Source organism: Herpailurus yagouaroundi, unplaced genomic scaffold (assembly GCF_014898765.1).
Source record: "Herpailurus yagouaroundi ecotype Mexico unplaced genomic scaffold, PumYag 569, whole genome shotgun sequence".
Classification (NCBI taxonomy): domain Eukaryota; kingdom Metazoa; phylum Chordata; class Mammalia; order Carnivora; family Felidae; genus Herpailurus; species Herpailurus yagouaroundi.
This window is the reverse complement of record NW_024412786.1, coordinates 7024126-7031816: the sequence shown is the minus strand read 5'-3', so window position 1 is coordinate 7031816 and position 7691 is coordinate 7024126. Positions and strand designations below refer to the sequence as shown.

The 7691-nt window shown below is 63.6% G+C and overlaps 1 protein-coding gene across 2 annotated transcripts in view; it reads right to left on the bottom strand.

Annotated features, from left to right (window-relative positions):
• The window catches only part of OSBPL5 (oxysterol binding protein like 5), an 81138-nt gene that overhangs the window by 47537 nt on the left and 25910 nt on the right, over positions 1-7691 (bottom strand). The window lies entirely within an intron of this gene.

The window sequence follows — 7691 nt, the reverse complement described above, 5'->3', positions numbered from 1 at the left end:
TGGTGGCACCCCACGGGGGGGGGGGGGCCGGCGGTGGTCTCGAGGGGGCAAGGACCCGCCCGGCCGCACCAAGAGGGACGTGGACACCCGGCCGCACCAAGAGGGACACACCCATGTCCGCTTTACCCGGAAGAAGTCCCTCCCCCTTTGCTGCTGACCTGGGGGTTCTGGGCAGGGCCCTTACGAAGCTCACGTGGTCCGCCCCACCCAGGTGCTCCCAGGATTGCCTGCTCTTCCCACAGGGTGCTCCCGGTGCTCTAACCGCATGCGCCGAGGCCGCTGAGCTCTTTCCCTCCTCCCCTTCCTCCTCTGCAGGGTGGGTACAGGTCCCCACACGCCCCACACCGCCTGGCCAAGGACGCCACACAGCAGCCACCCACCTGGTGTGAAACGGGGAGGGGCAGGGGGCCGGGGAAGACGCCCCCCTCCGCCCCCGCCGGGTGTTCCAGAGTGCAGGGCCGGAGGGCAGACGCCTGCGGGCTCTGAGGACTCCGCTCAGTGGGCATCGGCACCCCCGGCCCACGGGGGCGTCGTCCGCACCCACCCTGAAGGAAGGGCCGTGTTTGGTTCCATAGGGGCCACCGTGGAGGGACGGCAGTACGGGGGTGTGGGGTGTGGCCGTCACGTGCCCCGAGGCGCCCACCTCTGGCTCGAGGCCAGAGTGTTTCAACCTGGGGGCCTCTCGGCTCTAACCGGCTCGGGGCAGAACCCTCAGCTGGACCCTGGCCATCTCTGGTTCTGGCTACTTTTGTTCCCCGCCTATCGAGGTGTAAAAGAAATTTGTAAGATATTTAAAGCACACGTCATGCTGCTCCCATGTCCCTACACATCGTGAAAGGACGCCTCCCCCCCCCCCCGCCTCGAGTGAGTACATCTATCACCTTGATATTTATCTTTTCTGTGGAGGTGAAAGCATCTAAGTTCTCTCCTAGCATATTACTTCTTAATTTTTTTTAGGTTTATTTATTTTGAGAGAGAATGAGCATAACAGAGGGGGAGGGACAGAGAGAGAGGGAGCGAGAGAGAATCCCAAGCAGGCTTTCACGCTCACCGCACAGCCCGACGCGGGGCTCGAACTCATGAACTGGGGGATCAGTTATTTTGAAGTTGTGATCACGAGTCAGATGCTTACCCTACTGAGCCCCGCCCCGGGTGCCCCTCTCTCAGCATATTTCAATGACACAATAGTGTGTTATCCACTGGAGCCACGATGTTATAGATCTCTGGTTAACAGAACGTTAACAGAATGTGCTGGTCACTGAGGGACCCCTTGGGGACCCTGGCAAACATCTATGTAGCATGTGCCCCTGCGGTGGGGCCATTCGGCCTGCAGCCCTGGGCCAAGGGCAGGTAGGGGGGAGGCATGTTCCTCCGGTGGGATGGGCGAGCCTGTGGTCTTCCCACAGGGACAGGACGTGGCAGGTGGGGCCCCAAGGCCAGCAGAGTCGGTGAACTTGCTAAGAAAGTGCGTCTCTGGAGCCCAGGACCCTTGCCCTCCCAGTGGACGCGGCCCCCTCCCCCCAGCCTGGGCCTGGGTCCTGGGAGGAGCCCCCGCTAACCAAATGTCGTCACTTCAGCTCTGCCCCTGCTGTGTGTTCTTTGCCCCAGCTGCTCGAGGGGACAGGCTGACTCCCCCCGACACATGCTGGGGTGTCCCTGGCCGCCACCTGGCCGCATCCAGCCGGGCCAGTGCCCCAGGGCGGCTCCTGCCTCGTGCCCCAGGAGACCCCGAACACACAACACGCTCCTGGGAGACGACGGAAACGACCTGAACGTCCCTCGGTGGGAGAAGGAAATACGTGATGTGTTCTTTACAAAAAGCAGAGAACACGAACGAGGACCGATCACTTGTGACAGGGCGGCTCAGGAGCCTGCGTACGTGCGTTTATGCGGTTCTCGGCTACTCCAAAGTCATGATGGAACGAGAGAGAGCACGAGGGGAGCGTCGGCTGGAGACGCCTGCATTTGTGTGGGGGTCTATCCATATATAGTCAAAACACAAAAACGCCTGGGAACGTCCGCTCACAAACGCTCTGGGAAGCAGGGCCCCGCGTGGCTCAGGGCGGGCGGTCCAGGCCCTGTGCTCTACTGGAGCTCCCAGCCCTTAAACTTGAAGCAAACAGAGCCAGATGTTGAGGCCTCGAGGACAGAGCAGAGGACTGGTTGTATTCTTTTGTGTGGTTCCGGTGTTTAAACATTTCACAATCATTAACCACTCATCAAAGTTTTAATTGGTGATAAGGAGACAGTCCCTCCCTGTTCCCAGCCGCGCCTAACCCAGGCCCAGGGCCGACTCTGCACTTTCAACCCCGCTCTCGCTGCCGTGATGGCCCATTTCACAGATGGGAAAACCGAGGCCTGGAGCTTAAGGGGCTCGCCCAGGGTGGGCGCCCGGCCTGGTGAAGCGTCAGAATCGGGCAGGGACTCCTGCCCAGTTTGCCGACCGCCGAGCCTCCGTTCTAATCACCGGGCGCTGGGCATCCGTGCGGTCGGACGGGTCACCGCACAGAGTCCCCACAGGAAGTCAGGAGCACTTTCTACAGGAGGTGTTTACAGACCGGGGCATCCGGCCTCACGAGCTCCAGCTATCTGCCTGCCTCTGCGTGGAAAAACAAAACACCCAAAGCAAACAAACAAAAGCAGCGGCTCGCGGAGCAGCCAGGAAAGGACAAACGACGTTCTCCCAGCAAGTGTGAGAGGGAGTCGGGGGCTCAGACTGGAGGGAGTGGGGCCAGTAGCAGAAGACCAGGCACACGGGAAGGGAAAGGGCAGATGGTCGCCCCGGAGACTTCAGGCTCCGCAGAGAAGGTGTCCGGCCAGGGCTGAGCCTCCCCGAACGTCCCGTCTGCTGTATTCAAGAGCTTTCCAGGCAGGGAACAGCATATGCTAAGGCAGAGAGGTACAGGCGACAGGTCCTACCCCCTCCACCGCACGACACCTATGGCCCAGCTTTGGGCTTTAATGCCAGGTCCCAGCACCCCCGAGGCCCTTCTGTGCAGCTGGCCTCGGGTCAACACGGACGTCTGGTTCCTGACCCACAAGGAGCTGGGCCAGAGCCACCAACTGGAGGCGGACGCTTACCCAAGGGGCATAGCAGCCCCTCTCCCGACTTCTCGCAGGACTGCCGTGGCCCGTGCTTACAAGCGGGGAAAGGCAGTTTTAGGAGGTAAACAGATTGCCATCAGGAATCCCTGAGCCAGATCTTCCTTGGCCAGGCCTCCAAATCCGGCCTGAGCCCTAACACCACCCACCCCTCAGTCCCAGCCAGGCCTCTCCCCGACCCAAAGCCCCAGGTCTGTGCCAGGCGCCGGGGGCCCGGGTCAGGATCTCCTGTTGTTGACTCACCTCCCTGCTCAGCCGGGCCCCAGCAGCCCGGTGGGTGGGGGGGTGGGGGGGAGAAGGGACAGGGATCCCAGGAAGGACAGGGCTATGCTGCTACCCCAGAGACCACGAGAGGGCTCTGTTCCGGGCCGCACTGCGGAGAGGTGGAAACAGGGCACCCCCTGCCTCCCAGGTTTGGGGTGAGGAGCCCACAGCCTACGCCCAGGGCAGGGCCGTGCCGCCGGTAAGGGCATCCCGAAGGCCTCCCCGCCTCCAGGGTGGCCGAGCACTGGTGGCAAATGAGAAGAACCCGAAACCCAGTCCCAGGCGTGACAAAGCAGCCAAGGCACGGAAAGCCACACCCCACCGACACCCCGTAAGCAGCACGGGCCCCTGGCAACAGTTCACGTCCCAGCGCAGGGGGACTTCAGGTCTGCGTGCGGGCTCTGGGTCCGGGGGCCTTCCTGACGAGTGGGGTGGAGTCTGTCCTAGAATGACCTTCCTGTTGGGCCGCTCGTGGTCCCCTGGGGCCGTGGTGGCCCAGGGAAGCTGATGTGTCACCGCAGGCCCTCTGAAGGGCCCTCTGTCATATTTGCCCCAATAGGCGGGCAGGACACCGGCCCACCGTTCCTCTCCAGCAGCAGCTGGCCCTTTAAGCGACCCTCCTGGTGCCTATTTACCCCAGCAGGCGGCAGGCTGATGCCACCACAGGGGCCCCCTCCCCTCGGCCTGGATGGCCTGCCCTTCGTGGAAGAGGCTCTTCCCAATGTGGCTGTGGGTGAGGGACAAAAGTTCCACCCTGCCTGCTGGCCGGCAGAGGACCAGGAGGCCCTGCTCCCCCTCCTCCCTTTGCCTCCTGGGGACTTGCCTGTCTCCACAGCAGAGCGTGGCCTGCGCCTGGTTTCCAGACTCCCCTGGCCTTAGCCTGTGGGATTCCCAGGTCCCCTCCTCAAGGTCTCCTTAAGCCTTGTGCACTTCCATGTCACTGGGCGGGCACCGATCAGCCGTGGGGGCCTCATCCTCCCCTTGAGCCCTTCGTCCCAGCCAGGGTCAGAGGGGCTGAGGCAGGCCAGGCCACCCCCGTTGCCAAACAAAACATTAGGCGTTCCTCCCAGGTAAGCCCCGTTCGCTCTCTATTTACAATTCAGGAATGACAGTCACCCTGGGGAAGGCGGGAAGCTGGGCCTTTTGAATATGAGCACATCCGGTGAAGCCAGGGGACAGGGACAGGAGACCTGGGAGATTCGGGACAGTGTGGGAGGAGGGCATCGCATCCAGACACTGGCTGCCCCAGGCAACGACGATCCTAGGGCTTCCCGTGACCAGAGCACCCACTACGTGCCAGGCCCCGAGCACACATTCAGCCAACAAACGAACAACGACCACCCGTGCTAATAGTGCCCGCCGTGGGCCCGGCTCTGGCCCACCTGCTCTCTCCACAGCCAGTCATTCAATGAAACCAACGCGGAATGGAGATCGTTGAGACACGGATCAGGGCTGCTAAGGAACAAAGCACGGCCCCCCAGCCACGGGCACTGTCATCGGGGACGGAGGGTCTCCAGAAGAAGTGACACCCGAGCTGAGGTCTGAATCAGCATCCTGGGCAGAGGGCACGGGGAGTTCAAAGGCCCCGGAGGGACGGAGGCTGGGCCTGGGGCTGGACGCCGGCGGGGGAGACCTGACAGAGGTGGACGGGACCTTGTGCGGCTCAGGAAGGAGTCTGGAATTATTGGGAGATCAGCGTGAATCACGGGGCACTCTAATGGGGAAGCTATGTGATGTGGTCTATATTTTTAAAGCTCATGCTAGCTGCTGGCCGGAGAAGGACCAGCGGCTGCTGGAGGACAGCCAGGGCCGGGCCTGGACAGAAGAGTGGACGTCAGGTAGGCCACACCGAGCCCTGGCTTTGAGACGTGCGACAAAGGCCCGCCGCGTACCCTGGATCCCCCAGAGCCAGCCGGCCAGCTCAGGTCCCGAGCGGTGGGGACCGTCTCTCCCTGGCTCGATGGCCTAGATAATGCTGGCAGTTCTCCGGTGGCCCTGGGCCTCCCGGGGGGCCCGGCCGGACGGCTCTGGGGCCCTTCCTGGGGTCATCGTGCACCCCTCTCTGCGACTTCAGGCTCTGCAACACCCTCCCTGAAGCTCTTTCAGGCTGCCCCACATCTTGGGCCCCCGACTCTCCTGGTGCCGGGAAGACGATTCCTCAGCCACCTCGCCGGACAAAGAACTCTAGGCTGGACCCATCGTCGTGCCCCTGTCCCCAGCCCCGGTCCGCGTTTTCAGTCGGGCAGGTCCTGAGCACACAGCTGGTGCCCGCTCACAGACGCCAGGCCAGCATCAGCCAAATTCACGCCCGCCTGCACACGCTGCACGCCGGGGCCGTGGTGTTGAAGGACCGCCGTGCTAAGAGAACCAGACGCTCCCACGTGCAAGTTCCTCGTATTCACCCGTCACTACCGCCCCCTGCAGAAGTTCCATGGTCCGCCCGGACGGCTCCCCAGGTGAGCAGCCTGTCCAGGCTGGCTTGGGACCCTCACACAGCTCACCCTTCGGCTGTTAGGTTCTGTTTCCCTGGCCTGGAGGCGCCGTCGGTTATGGGGCAGAGCCGGCACCCAGGGCCATACCCGGTTCCTTCGCGTCAGGACGCCAGGGTCCTCTGCCAGGCACGGTGCGCCCCTGCGCTCGGCCCCCTGCGGCCCCACCCCGGGGTCCGGGCCTCCCCCATTCGCCTGTGAGCCGGTTCCGCACCGCTTCGCAGGGCCGGCCGCACACCTGTCGCCTGAACGACAGCCGGGAAAGGGGCGGGGCACGCTGCTGTCACCTTGGGTCGCGTGTACGTGTGCTGGCACACTCACAACCGGCTCAGCCACAGAATCAGCAGAAAGCACAAGTCCCCAAAACACAGCTGCCGAGGAAGACACATAACAGTCTTCAAACCGCCAGCTTGTCACGGGGAGGAGGAGGAGGAGGGGGTTCTCCCCTCCCCGAGCGCAGCCTGTCGGGTTACTCTCCCAGCTCGGGAAGCTTCCGGGAGGAGAGATTTCAGGAGAGACATTGATCCTGGACGCTCTCAGCATAGTAAATAAAACCCACCCTCAGGGGGGAGGGCTGCGTTCGGCCTTCTGTAAAGAGCCAGCAGCAGACCTTCGAAGACGACAGGTTCGATTCCTGGCCCCACTCGGAACCCCACCCCCACCCCCTCCCCGCCCCCGCCAGGCCCGGCCCAGGAAGGAGGTGCCACTTGGCCTCCGGGATGGACCGCCCAGGCTTCCACATCTGCACAGAAGGTCAGAGGGTCCTCGCCCGGTCCATCTGTTCCGTCACCTTCTCTGAACACAGCCCGGCAGGACACCCCAGACAGACAGACACCCTCGGCGTCCGCCTCCCTGGCACCCGGGCCCTGCCCCACACACGCGTGCTGAGCCAGCACACAATAGAATCTGCAGCTCTGGAGCTTGGAGCCTGAAGGGGAGCCGCCGGCAGGCGCCCCCGAACTGCCTGCTGCTCGCAGAGCCTGTCAAGTTCAAGGAGCCAAGGAATTGGGGCAAAAATGCAGCCAAGAGACCACTCAGCCTGCGACTGCCCAGCGCAGGGTTTTTGCTGACTGGGACCTGGTTCCCTACGGCGCGCACAGGTCCAAGGACACACACGTCCAACCCAAAGGCTGTGTCCGCGTCCCTAGCTGTGACGCCCTGGGCCTGCCCCTGGCCTGGGGGCTGTACCTGGGGACAATCACAGACGTGCGCCTGTAAAAGGCATTTGGAAGGGGCTCAGGCAGACATATAAATTATTTCTAGCGTAGACAGAGCAGCAAGTTAGTCAAATCCTGGGACGGCAAAAGAGCACAAATCCAACCAGCTGCTCCAGCAAGGCCAGGCCTGGCTCAGCTCAAGGATGTGTGGGGGCAGAGAAGCCACCTCGCCCCTGGAGGGCCCTGTCCACACCCCCAGACACTCGAAATCCTAACTCCAGCTGGCTTCTGACAGCAGACGGCCCAGCCCAGGGGGGGAGGGGGCCCTGGCGGGGCCGGGAGGAGCCCAGTAGGAGAGCGGCCCTCCAGGGGCTGCCGGCAGCCCCCCGAACACCGCGTCCCACCCTCCCAAGAATCCTCAGGTGCACAGGACCCTCCTAGCCTCCCGTGCCCCCCCCCCCCCCCCCCCGCCCCAACACTTCCTGACGCTCTGTCTCCCGGGGGCCGGGGGCCTAGAGACGGTGGCTGGGGCTGGTGGGTGAGGCAGGGGTCCTCCCTCCCTCGCGGCCCACCCACGGCCGCCCTCGGAACCATCCCGCCCCTGCGAGGCCGGATCCAGACCCGGCCCGCCGCGGCACCCCTCCTCCCCCCGCGCCCAGACCCCTCCCCCCCACCCAGG